Source organism: Anopheles arabiensis, assembly GCF_016920715.1.
Source record: "Anopheles arabiensis isolate DONGOLA chromosome X unlocalized genomic scaffold, AaraD3 X_pericentromeric_contig0051, whole genome shotgun sequence".
Lineage (NCBI taxonomy): Eukaryota > Metazoa > Arthropoda > Insecta > Diptera > Culicidae > Anopheles > Anopheles arabiensis.
Window position 1 is genome coordinate 240203 of NW_024412129.1, and position 15064 is coordinate 255266.

Consider the following 15064-nt stretch of genomic DNA (forward strand, 5'->3'; position numbering starts at 1 on the left):
AGTTGGATGTTCCTTCAAACGGCCATAACTTCGTAGCCATGTGTCCTAGCGTGATGATTAAGACAGTTTTGGAAAGGTATTGAAGTGGTCTACAAGATCTGTACATAGGTTAAAAGATCAAAGTCACTTTTAGTGTAGTAAATGGCCTCTGAATGCATTGTACTCGGGAAAACCTGTCAATTTGAGCATGTGTTTAAAGGGTAATATGACCCATTATGAAACTTTTTCATCGCCAAGATCCTTGTTATTGTGTCCCAGGGCTTTGGTTTGCTTATTCATGAAGCCCCAATGACATAAGAACGATAATGGATGACCTTGCATTTTCGTCAAAATTTCAACCATGGCCATAGGGACGGGTGAAAAGCTCAAGTGATGTAGTTGGATGTTCCTTCAAACGGCCATAACTTCGTAGCCATGTGTCCTAGCGTGATGATTAAGACAGTTTTGGAAAGGTATTGCAGTGGTCTACAAGATCTGTACATAGGTTAAAAGATCAAAGTCACTTTTAGTGTAGTAAATGGCCTCTGAATGCATTGTACTCAGGAAACCCTGTCAATTTGAGCATGTGTTTAAAGGGTAAATGACCCATTTGAAACTTTTTCATCGCCAAGATCCTTGTTATTGTGTCCCAGGGCTTTGGTTTGCTTATTCATGAAGCCCCAATGACATAAGAACGATAATGGATGACCTTGCATTTTCGTCAAAATTTCAACCATGGCCATAGGGACGGGTTAGAAAGCTCAAGTGATGTAGTTGGATGTTCCTTCAAATGGCCATAACTTCGTAGCCATGTGTCCTAGCGTGATGATTAAGACAGTTTTGGAAAGGTATTGAAGTGGTCTACAAGATCTGTATAGGTTAAAAGATCAAAGTCACTTTTAGTGTAGTAAATGGCCTCTGAATGCATTGTACTCAGGAAACCCTGTCAATTTGAGCATGTGTTTAAAGGGTAAATGACCCATTATGAAACTTTTTCATCGCCAAGATCCTTGTTATTGTGTCCCAGGGCTTTGGTTTGCTTATTCATGAAGCCCCAATGACATAAGAACGATAATGGATGACCTTGCATTTTCGTCAAAATTTCAACCATGGCCATAGGGACGGGTGAGAAAGCTCAAGTGATGTAGTTGGATGTTCCTTCAAATGGCCATAACTTCGTAGCCATGTGTCCTAGCGTGATGATTAAGACAGTTTTGGAAAGGTATTGAAGTGGTCTACAAGATCTGTACATAGGTTTAAAGATCAAAGTCACTGGTAGCCTAGTAAATGGCCTCTGAATGCATTGTACTCGGGAAAACCTGTCAATTTGAGCATGTGTTTAAAGGGTAATATGACCCATTATGAAACTTTTTCATCGCCAAGATCCTTGTTATTGTGTCCCAGGGCTTTGGTTTGCTTATTCATGAAGCCCCAATGACATAAGAACGATAATGGATGACCTTGCATTTTCGTCAAAATTTCAAGCATGGCCATAGGGACGGGTGAGAAAGCTCAAGTGATGTAGTGGATTTCCTCTAAATGGCCATAACTCTTAGCCACCTAGCGTGATGATTAAGACAGTTTTGAAAACAAACCAAATGGTCACAAGAATCTGAATAGGTCAGAAAGAAAACTTCCCTTTATGTAAATAAATGCATCCAACTAAAAACATGTCAAATTGAGCATGGTTTAAAGGGTAAAATGACATTAGAAACTTTTCATGCCAAATGCTTGTTATTGTAACCGTTTGGATTTGTAAGCATGAATACCCAATGACATAAAAACATAATGGATGAATTTGAAACGAACCATCATAGGGACGGGTGCAAAGCTCAAGTGATGTAACAATTTTCAAATGCCAACAAACACCGGTCATCACCTTGGATTATATGTTGACAAACAACCTTGAAACCAGGAAGTTTAGCAACCACATAATGAAAGTAGGTCAAAATTAGTCGTTAAACCTAAAATGCAGTGTAAAAGACATTGTGTCAACTGTTTAGCATGTGTTTAAATAAAACCTATTTGAAATTGTGACCCAAGATCACTTGTTCATCACGTAGGGCTCTTGTGTTTATTTTTCTCCCCAATAATAAGATGGATTACCGATGCTCTGTCGAAATTTGAAATCAAGCCATGGTTATCAGCTGTTCATGACTTCTACGGAATAGCGTGATGATTAAGACAGTTTTGAAAGGTATTGAAGTGGTCTGCAAGATAAAGTCCCGTAGTTAAACCCTGTCCTTGTAAATGTAATTTGAGCATGTGTTTAAAGAAGTGAACATTATGAAACTTTTCATTCGCAAAAACCAACTATCGCATTATTGCTTTCTTCGCAAAATTTCAACCATGGCCATAGGGACGGGTGAGAAAGCTCAAATGATGTAGTTGGATGTTCCTTCAAATGGCCATAACTTCGTAGCCATGTGTCCTAGCGTGATGATTAAGACAGTTTTGGAAAGGTATTGAAGTGGTCTACAAGATCTGCACATGGGTTTAAAGATCAAAGTCACTTAATGTCTAGTAAATGGCCTCTGAATGCATTGTACATGGGAAAACCTATCAATTTGAGCATGTGTTTAAAGGGTAAAATGACCCATTATGAAACTTTTTCATCGCCAAGATCCTTGTTATTGTGTCCCAGGGCTTTGGTTTGCTTATTCATGAAGCCCCAATGACATAAGAACGATAATGGATGACCTTGCATTTTCGTCAAAATTTCAACCATGGCCATAGGGACGGGTGCTCAAAGCTCAAGTGATGTAGTTGGATGTTCCTTCAAATGGCCATAACTTCGTAGCCATGTGTCCTAGCGTGATGATTAAGACAGTTTTGGAAAGGTATTGAAGTGGTCTACAAGATCTGTACATAGGTTAAAAGATCAAAGTCACTTTTAGTGTAGTAAATGGCCTCTGAATGCATTGTACTCAGGAAACCCTGTCAATTTGAGCATGTGTTTAAAGGGTAAATGACCCATTATGAAACTTTTTCATCGCCAAGATCCTTGTTATTGTGTCCCAGGGCTTTGGTTTGCTTATTCATGAAGCCCCAATGACATAAGAACGATAATGGATGACCTTGCATTTTCGTCAAAATTTCAACCATGGCCATAGGGACGGGTGAGAAAGCTCAAGTGATGTAGTTGGATGTTCCTTCAAATGGCCATAACTTCGTAGCCATGTGTCCTAGCGTGATGATTAAGACAGTTTTGGAAAGGTATTGAAGTGGTCTACAAGATCTGTACATAGGTTTAAAGATCAAAGTCACTTTTAGTGTAGTAAATGGCCTCTGAATGCATTGTACTCGGAAAACCCTGTCAATTTGAGCATGTGTTTAAAGGGGAAAAATGACCCATTATGAAACTTTTTCATCGCCAAGATCCTTGTTATTGTGTCCCAGGGCTTTGGTTTGCTTATTCATGAAGCCCCAATGACATAAGAACGATAATGGATGACCTTGCATTTTCGTCAAAATTTCAACCATGGCCATAGGGACGGGTGAGAAAGCTCAAGTGATGTAGTTGGATGTTCCTTCAAATGGCCATAACTTCGTAGCCATGTGTCCTAGCGTGATGATTAAGACAGTTTTGGAAAGGTATTGAAGTGGTCTACAAGATCTGTACATAGGTTTAAAGATCAAAGTCACTTTTAGTGTAGTAAATGGCCTCTGAATGCATTGTACTCAGGAAACCCTGTCAATTTGAGCATGTGTTTAAAGGGTAAATGACCCATTATGAAACTTTTTCATCGCCAAGATCCTTGTTTTGTGTCCCAGGGCTTTGGTTTGCTTATTCATGAAGCCCCAATGACATAAGAACGATAATGGATGACCTTGCATTTTCGTCAAAATTTCAACCATGGCCATAGGGACGGGTGAGAAAGCTCAAGTGATGTAGTTGATGTTCCTTCATAACTTGTAGCCAATCCTAGCCATGATTAAGACAAACCACCCAAATTAACCAACAATCGAATTAGGTCAGACAGAAAACTTACCATGCAATAAATAAATACCATCCAACCAAAACCCTGTCAAATTGACCAATGTGTATTAGGGTCAGACAGAAACTTTTCATGCAATAAATGCTTAGCACACGCAAAACCTTTGGACAGGAATGAAGCCCCAATTGACATAAGAACATAACGCGATGGTAATATGAAACGCGCCTCGTAACTCAGAACCGGTGCAAACCGACAGCAACAATAACAACAAGTGACAAACAAACACCCGGACATCGACTTTAGCGTGATGATAAACAAACCTCAAACCAGGAAGTTCTACAATATTAGTCGTAAACCTAAATAAGTGTAAACGACATTGTGTCATCACTGTTTAAGAATGCGTTATAACAAAAGCTTATTCGAAACAGTGAGACAGTTCCTAGTTTCAGACATGTAGATCACTCGTGTTTAGTGTTTCTCCCCATTAAGCAGAAGCCACCGAAGGCTCTGCCCAATTGGTAACCGTTTGGTTATCAGCTGTTCAGTCGGTTGACCGATCAGCAATACCTTCTACGGAAGAAGTGCAAGTTTGCACCTTAATCGGTTAATACTCCGCAGCGTTTAACGCCGCCTGAATCCGATCCATCGCGCAAGTAAAGTCCCGTAGTTCCACCCGTCCGTTGCATAAGTGTAACTTGAGCATGTGTTTAAAGTGAACGAATGATACAAATCTATCTCGCCATTAAACCAACTACGGTATGTTCTCGGGCGATGGTTCGCCTTGTTCATGTACTCTTCCACATTCCGCGCATGGCCCACCGCAAAATTTCAACCATGGCCATAGGGACGGGTGAAAGCTCACATGATGTAGTTGGATGTTCCTTCAAATGGCCATAACTTCGTAGCCATGTGTCCTAGCGTGATGATAAAACAGTTCCGGAAAGGTATTGAAGTGGTCTACAAGATCTGTACATAGGTTTAAAGATCAAAGTCACTTTTAGTGTAGTAAATGGCCTCTGAATGCATTGTACTCGGGAAAACCTGTCAATTTGAGCATGTGTTTAAAGGGTAAAATGACCCATTATGAAACTTTTTCATCGCCAAGATCCTTGTTATTGTGTCCCAGGGCTTTGGTTTGCTTATTCATGAAGCCCCAATGACATAAGAACGATAATGGATGACCTTGCATTTTCGTCAAAATTTCAACCATGGCCATAGGGACGGGTGCTCAAAGCTCAAGTGATGTAGTTGGATGTTCCTTCAAATGGCCATAACTTCGTAGCCATGTGTCCTAGCGTGATGATTAAGACAGTTTTGGAAAGGTATTGAAGTGGTCTACAAGATCTGTACATAGGTTTAAAGATCAAAGTCACTTTTAGTGTAGTAAATGGCCTCTGAATGCATTGTACTCGGGAAAACCCTGTCAATTTGAGCATGTGTTTAAAGGGTATTATGAAACTTTTTCATCGCCAAGATCCTTGTTATTGTGTCCCAGGGCTTTGGTTTGCTTATTCATGAAGCCCCAATGACATAAGAACGATAATGGATGACCTTGCATTTTCGTCAAAATTTCAACCATGGCCATAGGGACGGGTGAAAAAGCTCAAGTGATGTAGTTGGATGTTTCTTCAAATGGCCATAACTTCGTAGCCATGTGTCCTAGCGTGATGATTAAGACAGTTTTGGAAAGGTATTGAAATGGTCTACAAGATCTGTACATAGGTTTAAAGATCAAAGTCACTTTTAGTGTAGTAAATGGCCTCTGAATGCATTGAACTCGGGAAAACCTGTCAATTTGAGCATGTGTTTAAAGGGTAATATGACCCATTATGAAACTTTTTCATCGCCAAGATCCTTGTTATTGTGTCCCAGGGCTTTGGTTTGCTTATTCATGAAGCCCCAATGACATAAGAACGATAATGGATGACCTTGCATTTTCGTCAAAATTTCAACCATGGCCATAGGGACGGGTGCTCAAAGCTCAAGTGATGTAGTTGGATGTTCCTTCAAATGGCCATAACTTCGTAGCCATGTGTTCTAGCGTGATGATTAAGACAGTTTTGGAAAGGTATTGAAGTGGTCTACAAGATCTGTACATAGGTTTAAAGATCAAAGTCACTTTTAGTGTAGTAAATGGCCTCTGAATGCATTGTACTCGGGAAACCCTGTCAATTTGAGCATGTGTTTAAAGGGTAAATATGACCCATTATGAAACTTTTTCATCGCCAAGATCCTTGTTATTGTGTCCCAGGGCTTTGGTTTGCTTATTCATGAAGCCCCAATGACATAAGAACGATAATGGATGACCTTGCATTTTCGTCAAAATTTCAACCATGGCCATAGGGACGGGTGAAAAGCTCAAGTGATGTAGTTGGATGTTCCTTCAAATGGCCATAACTTCGTAGCCATGTGTCCTAGCGTGATGATTAAGACAGTTTTGGAAAGGTATTGAAGTGGTCTACAAGATCTGTACATAGGTTAAAAGATCAAAGTCACTTTTAGTGTAGTAAATGGCCTCTGAATGCATTGTACTCAGGAAACCCTGTCAATTTGAGCATGTGTTTAAAGGGTAAAATGACCCATTATGAAACTTTTTCATCGCCAAGATCCTTGTTATTGTGTCCCAGGGCTTTGGTTTGCTTATTCATGAAGCCCCAATGACATAAGAACGATAATGGATGACCTTGCATTTTCGTCAAAATTTCAACCATGGCCATAGGGACGGGTGAAAAGCTCAAGTGATGTAGTTGGATGTTCCTTCAAATGGCCATAACTTCGTAGCCATGTGTCCTAGCGTGATGATTAAGACAGTTTTGGAAAGGTATTGAAGTGGTCTACAAGATCTGTACATAGGTTAAAGATCAAAGTCACTTTTAGTGTAGTAAATGGCCTCTGAATGCATTGTACTCGAGATAACCCTGTCAATTTGAGCATGTGTTTAAAGGGTAAAATGACCCATTATGAAACTTTTTCATCGCCAAGATCCTTGTTATTGTGTCCCAGGGCTTTGGTTTGCTTATTCATGAAGCCCCAATGACATAAGAACGATAATGGATGACCTTGCATTTTCGTCAAAATTTCAACCATGGCCATAGGGACGGGTGAGAAAGCTCAAGTGATGTAGTTGGATGTTCCTTCAAATGAGCCAACTTAAAGCCATGTGTCCTAGCGTTGTTAACCAAAAGTATTGAATTAACCAACAAATCTGAATTAGGTAAAGATCAAAAACCGAAACCGTAGGAGGAAGGAACTGACAATTATAAAAAAACATAACGCGATGGTAATATGAAACGCCTCGTAACTCAGAACTGGCCAAACCGATTGCGCAAAATAACACCAAGTGACAAACAAAACACCCGGACATCGGCTTAGTTTTGGAAAGGTATTGAAGTGTCGACATTGTGTCAAAACTGTTTAAGCATGTGTTATGAAATAAAGCTTATTCGAAACAGTCAGCCAAGATCCTTGTATTGTGTCCCAGATCTTTGTGTTTAGTGTTTTCCCCATTAATAAGAAGATAATGGAACCTTGCCTTCGTCAAAATTTCAACATGCCGTTTGGTTAAAAGCTGTTGAGTGGTTGACCGATCAGTTTCTTAACGCCGTCCCGGGATCTGATCCATCGCGCAAGATAAAGTCACGTAGTTCCACCCGTCTGTTGCATAAGTGTAACTTTGACCATGTCTTTAACGAATTGACCGAATGATACAATTCATCTGCAATTAAACCAATTATGAAACGTTCTCGCCTTGCTTACCCAGCCTGGTTCTGTACTCATTAACCACAATAGGGACGGGTGAAAACTCACATGATGTAGTTGGATGTTCCTTCAAATGGCCATAACTTCGTAGCCATGTGTCCTAGCGTGATGATTAAGACAGTTTTGGAAAGGTATTGAAGTGGTCTACAAGATCTGTACATAGGTTAAAAGATCAAAGTCATTTTAGTGTAGTAAATGGCCTCTGAATGCATTGTACTCAGGAAACCCTGTCAATTTGAGCATGTGTTTAAAGGGTAAAATGACCCATTATGAAACTTTTTCATCGCCAAGATCCTTGTTATTGTGTCCCAGGGCTTTGGTTTGCTTATTCATGAAGCCCCAATGACATAAGAACGATAATGGATGACCTTGCATTTTCGTCAAAATTTCAACCATGGCCATAGGGACGGGTAAAAAGCTCAAGTGATGTAGTTGGATGTTCCTTCAAACGGCCATAACTTCGTAGCCATGTGTCCTAGCGTGATGATTAAGACAGTTTTGGAAAGGTATTGAAGTGGTCTACAAGATCTGTACATAGGTTAAAAGATCAAAGTCACTTTTAGTGTAGTAAATGGCCTCTGAATGCATTGTACTCGGGAAAACCCTGTCAATTTGAGCATGTGTTTAAAGGGTAAAATGACCCATTATGAAACTTTTTCATCGCCAAGATCCTTGTTATTGTGTCCCAGGGCTTTGGTTTGCTTATTCATGAAGCCCCAATGACATAAGAACGATAATGGATGACCTTGCATTTTCGTCAAAATTTCAACCATGGCCATAGGGACGGGTGCTCAAAGCTCAAGTGATGTAGTTGGATGTTCCTTCAAATGGCCATAACTTCGTAGCCATGTGTTCTAGCGTGATGATTAAGACAGTTTTGGAAAGGTATTGAAGTGGTCTACAAGATCTGTACATAGGTTTAAAGATCAAAGTCACTTTTAGTGTAGTAAATGGCCTCTGAATGCATTGTACTCGAAACCCTGTCAATTTGAGCATGTGTTTAAAGGGTAAATGACCCATTATGAAACTTTTTCATCGCCAAGATCCTTGTTATTGTGTCCCAGGGCTTTGGTTTGCTTATTCATGAAGCCCCAATGACATAAGAACGATAATGGATGACCTTGCATTTTCGTCAAAATTTCAACCATGGCCATAGGGACGGGTGAAAAGCTCAAGTGATGTAGTTGGATGTTCCTTCAAATGGCCATAACTTCGTAGCCATGTGTCCTAGCGTGATGATTAAGACAGTTTTGGAAAGGTATTGAAGTGGTCTACAAGATCTGTACATAGGTTTAAAGATCAAAGTCACTTTTAGTGTAGTAAATGGCCTCTGAATGCATTGTACTCGGGAAAACCCTGTCAATTTGAGCATGTGTTTAAAGGGTAAAATGACCCATTATGAAACTTTTTCATCGCCAAGATCCTTGTTATTGTGTCCCAGGGCTTTGGTTTGCTTATTCATGAAGCCCCAATGACATAAGAACGATAATGGATGACCTTGCATTTTCGTCAAAATTTCAACCATGGCCATAGGGACGGGTGAAAAGCTCAAGTGATGTAGTTGGATGTTCCTTCAAATGGCCATAACTTCGTAGCCATGTGTCCTAGCGTGATGATTAAGACAGTTTTGGAAAGGTATTGAAGTGGTCTACAAGATCTGTACATAGGTTTAAAGATCAAAGTCACTTTTAGTGTAGTAAATGGCCTCTGAATGCATTGTACTCGGGAAACCCTGTCAATTTGAGCATGTGTTTAAAGGGTAATATGACCCATTATGAAACTTTTTCATCGCCAAGATCCTTGTTATTGTGTCCCAGGGCTTTGGTTTGCTTATTCATGAAGCCCCAATGTCATTAAAACGATAATGGTTGACCTTGCATTTTCGTCAAAATTTCAACCATGGCCATAGGGACGGGTGAAAAGCTCAAGTGATGTAGTTGGATGTTCCTTCAAATGGCCATAACTTCGTAGCCATGTGTCCTAGCGTGATGATTAAGACAGTTTTGGAAAGGTATTGAAGTGGTCTACAAGATCTGTACATAGGTTTAAAGATCAAAGTCACTTTTAGTGTAGTAAATGGCCTCTGAATGCATTGTACTCAGGAAACCCTGTCAATTTGAGCATGTGTTTAAAGGGTAAAATGACCCATTATGAAACTTTTTCATCGCCAAGATCCTTGTTATTGTGTCCCAGGGCTTTGGTTTGCTTATTCATGAAGCCCCAATGACATAAGAACGATAATGGATGACCTTGCATTTTCGTCAAAATTTCAACCATGGCCATAGGGACGGGTGAAAAGCTCAAGTGATGTAGTTGGATGTTCCTTCAAATGGCCATAACTTCGTAGCCATGTGTCCTAGCGTGATGATTAAGACAGTTTTGGAAAGGTATTGAAGTGGTCTACAAGATCTGTACATAGGTTAAAGATCAAAGTCACTTTTAGTGTAGTAAATGGCCTCTGAATGCATTGTACTCAGGAAACCCTGTCAATTTGAGCATGTGTTTAAAGGGTAAAATGACCCATTATGAAACTTTTTCATCGCCAAGATCCTTGTTATTGTGTCCCAGGGCTTTGGTTTGCTTATTCATGAAGCCCCAATGACATAAGAACGATAATGGATGACCTTGCATTTTCGTCAAAATTTCAACCATGGCCATAGGGACGGGTGAAAAGCTCAAGTGATGTAGTTGGATGTTCCTTCAAATGGCCATAACTTCGTAGCCATGTGTCCTAGCGTGATGATTAAGACAGTTTTGGAAAGGTATTGAAGTGGTCTACAAGATCTGTACATAGGTTAAAGATCAAAGTCACTTTTAGTGTAGTAAATGGCCTCTGAATGCATTGTACTCAGGAAAACCCTGTCAATTTGAGCATGTGTTTAAAGGGTAAAATGACCCATTATGAAACTTTTTCATCGCCAAGATCCTTGTTATTGTGTCCCAGGGCTTTGGTTTGCTTATTCATGAAGCCCCAATGACATAAGAACGATAATGGATGACCTTGCATTTTCGTCAAAATTTCAACCATGGCCATAGGGACGGGTGCTCAAAGCTCAAGTGATGTAGTTGGATGTTCCTTCAAATGGCCATAACTTCGTAGCCATGTGTCCTAGCGTGATGATTAAGACAGTTTTGGAAAGGTATTGAAGTGGTCTACAAGATCTGTACATAGGTTAAAGATCAAAGTCACTTTTAGTGTAGTAAATGGCCTCTGAATGCATTGTACTCAGGAAACCCTGTCAATTTGAGCATGTGTTTAAAGGGTAAAATGACCCATTATGAAACTTTTTCATCGCCAAGATCCTTGTTATTGTGTCCCAGGGCTTTGGTTTGCTTATTCATGAAGCCCCAATGACATAAGAACGATAATGGATGACCTTGCATTTTCGTCAAAATTTCAACCATGGCCATAGGGACGGGTGAAAAGCTCAAGTGATGTAGTTGGATGTTCCTTCAAATGGCCATAACTTCGTAGCCATGTGTCCTAGCGTGATGATTAAGACAGTTTTGGAAAGGTATTGAAGTGGTCTACAAGATCTGTACATAGGTTAAAAGATCAAAGTCACTTTTAGTGTAGTAAATGGCCTCTGAATGCATTGTACTCAGGAAACCCTGTCAATTTGAGCATGTGTTTAAAGGGTAAAATGACCCATTATGAAACTTTTTCATCGCCAAGATCCTTGTTATTGTGTCCCAGGGCTTTGGTTTGCTTATTCATGAAGCCCCAATGACATAAGAACGATAATGGATGACCTTGCATTTTCGTCAAAATTTCAACCATGGCCATAGGGACGGGTGAAAAGCTCAAGTGATGTAGTTGGATGTTCCTTCAAATGGCCATAACTTCGTAGCCATGTGTCCTAGCGTGATGATTAAGACAGTTTTGGAAAGGTATTGAAGTGGTCTACAAGATCTGTACATAGGTTAAAGATCAAAGTCACTTTTAGTGTAGTAAATGGCCTCTGAATGCATTGTACTCAGGAAACCCTGTCAATTTGAGCATGTGTTTAAAGGGTAAAATGACCCATTATGAAACTTTTTCATCGCCAAGATCCTTGTTATTGTGTCCCAGGGCTTTGGTTTGCTTATTCATGAAGCCCCAATGACATAAGAACGATAATGGATGACCTTGCATTTTCGTCAAAATTTCAACCATGGCCATAGGGACGGGTGAAAAGCTCAAGTGATGTAGTTGGATGTTCCTTCAAATGGCCATAACTTCGTAGCCATGTGTCCTAACGTGATGATTAAGACAGTTTTGGAAAGGTATTGAAGTGGTCTACAAGATCTGTACATAGGTTAAAAGATCAAAGTCACTTTTAGTGTAGTAAATGGCCTCTGAATGCATTGTCCTCAGGAAACCCTGCCAATTTGAGCATGTGTTTAAAGGGTAAAATGACCCATTATGAAACTTTTTCATCGCCAAGATCCTTGTTATTGTGTCCCATAAGAACGATAATGGATGACCTTGCATTTTCGTCAAAATTTCAACCATGGCCATAGGGACGGGTTAGAAAGCTCAAGTGATGTAGTTGGATGTTCCTTCAAATGGCCATAACTTCGTAGCCATGTGTCCTAGCGTGATGATTAAGACAGTTTTGGAAAGGTATTGAAGTGGTCTACAAGATCTGTACATAGGTTAAAGATCAAAGTCACTTTTAGTGTAGTAAATGGCCTCTGAATGCATTGTACTCAGGAAACCCTGTCAATTTGAGCATGTGTTTAAAGGGTAAAATGACCCATTATGAAACTTTTTCATCGCCAAGATCCTTGTTATTGTGTCCCAGGGCTTTGGTTTGCTTATTCATGAAGCCCCAATGACATAAGAACGATAATGGATGACCTTGCATTTTCGTCAAAATTTCAACCATGGCCATAGGGACGGGTGAAAAGCTCAAGTGATGTAGTTGGATGTTCCTTCAAATGGCCATAACTTCGTAGCCATGTGTCCTAGCGTGATGATTAAGACAGTTTTGGAAAGGTATTGAAGTGGTCTACAAGATCTGTACATAGGTTAAAGATCAAAGTCACTTTTAGTGTAGTAAATGGCCTCTGAATGCATTGTACTCAGGAAACCCTGTCAATTTGAGCATGTGTTTAAAGGGTAAAATGACCCATTATGAAACTTTTTCATCGCCAAGATCCTTGTTATTGTGTCCCAGGGCTTTGGTTTGCTTATTCATGAAGCCCCAATGACATAAGAACGATAATGGATGACCTTGCATTTTCGTCAAAATTTCAACCATGGCCATAGGGACGGGTGAAAAGCTCAAGTGATGTAGTTGGATGTTCCTTCAAATGGCCATAACTTCGTAGCCATGTGTCCTAGCGTGATGATTAAGACAGTTTTGGAAAGGTATTGAAGTGGTCTACAAGATCTGTACATAGGTTAAAGATCAAAGTCACTTTTAGTGTAGTAAATGGCCTCTGAATGCATTGTACTCAGGAAACCCTGTCAATTTGAGCATGTGTTTAAAGGGTAAAATGACCCATTATGAAACTTTTTCATCGCCAAGATCCTTGTTATTGTGTCCCAGGGCTTTGGTTTGCTTATTCATGAAGCCCCAATGACATAAGAACGATAATGGATGACCTTGCATTTTCGTCAAAATTTCAACCATGGCCATAGGGACGGGTGCTCAAAGCTCAAGTGATGTAGTTGGATGTTCCTTCAAATGGCCATAACTTCGTAGCCATGTGTCCTAGCGTGATGATTAAGACAGTTTTGGAAAGGTATTGAAGTGGTCTACAAGATCTGTACATAGGTTAAAAGATCAAAGTCACTTTTAGTGTAGTAAATGGCCTCTGAATGCATTGTACTCAGGAAAACCCTGTCAATTTGAGCATGTGTTTAAAGGGTAAAATGACCCATTATGAAACTTTTTCATCGCCAAGATCCTTGTTATTGTGTCCCAGGGCTTTGGTTTGCTTATTCATGAAGCCCCAATGACATAAGAACGATAATGGATGACCTTGCATTTTCGTCAAAATTTCAACCATGGCCATAGGGACGGGTGAAAAGCTCAAGTGATGTAGTTGGATGTTCCTTCAAATGGCCATAACTTCGTAGCCATGTGTCCTAGCGTGATGATTAAGACAGTTTTGGAAAGGTATTGAAGTGGTCTACAAGATCTGTACATAGGTTAAAGATCAAAGTCACTTTTAGTGTAGTAAATGGCCTCTGAATGCATTGTACTCAGGAAACCCTGTCAATTTGAGCATGTGTTTAAAGGGTAAAATGACCCATTATGAAACTTTTTCATCGCCAAGATCCTTGTTATTGTGTCCCAGGGCTTTGGTTTGCTTATTCATGAAGCCCCAATGACATAAGAACGATAATGGATGACCTTGCATTTTCGTCAAAATTTCAACCATGGCCATAGGGACGGGTGCTCAAAGCTCAAGTGATGTAGTTGGATGTTCCTTCAAATGGCCATAACTTCGTAGCCATGTGTCCTAGCGTGATGATTAAGACAGTTTTGGAAAGGTATTGAAGTGGTCTACAAGATCTGTACATAGGTTAAAGATCAAAGTCACTTTTAGTGTAGTAAATGGCCTCTGAATGCATTGTACTCAGGAAAACCCTGTCAATTTGAGCATGTGTTTAAAGGGTAAAATGACCCATTATGAAACTTTTTCATCGCCAAGATCCTTGTTATTGTGTCCCAGGGCTTTGGTTTGCTTATTCATGAAGCCCCAATGACATAAGAACGATAATGGATGACCTTGCATTTTCGTCAAAATTTCAACCATGGCCATAGGGACGGGTGAAAAGCTCAAGTGATGTAGTTGGATGTTCCTTCAAATGGCCATAACTTCGTAGCCATGTGTCCTAGCGTGATGATTAAGACAGTTTTGGAAAGGTATTGAAGTGGTCTACAAGATCTGTACATAGGTTAAAGATCAAAGTCACTTTTAGTGTAGTAAATGGCCTCTGAATGCATTGTACTCAGGAAACCCTGTCAATTTGAGCATGTGTTTAAAGGGTAAAATGACCCATTATGAAACTTTTTCATCGCCAAGATCCTTGTTATTGTGTCCCAGGGCTTTGGTTTGCTTATTCATGAAGCCCCAATGACATAAGAACGATAATGGATGACCTTGCATTTTCGTCAAAATTTCAACCATGGCCATAGGGACGGGTGCTCAAAGCTCAAGTGATGTAGTTGGATGTTCCTTCAAATGGCCATAACTTCGTAGCCATGTGTCCTAGCGTGATGATTAAGACAGTTTTGGAAAGGTATTGAAGTGGTCTACAAGATCTGTACATAGGTTAAAGATCAAAGTCACTTTTAGTGTAGTAAATGGCCTCTGAATGCATTGTACTCAGGAAAACCCTGTCAATTTGAGCATGTGTTTAAAGGGTAAAATGACCCATTATGAAACTT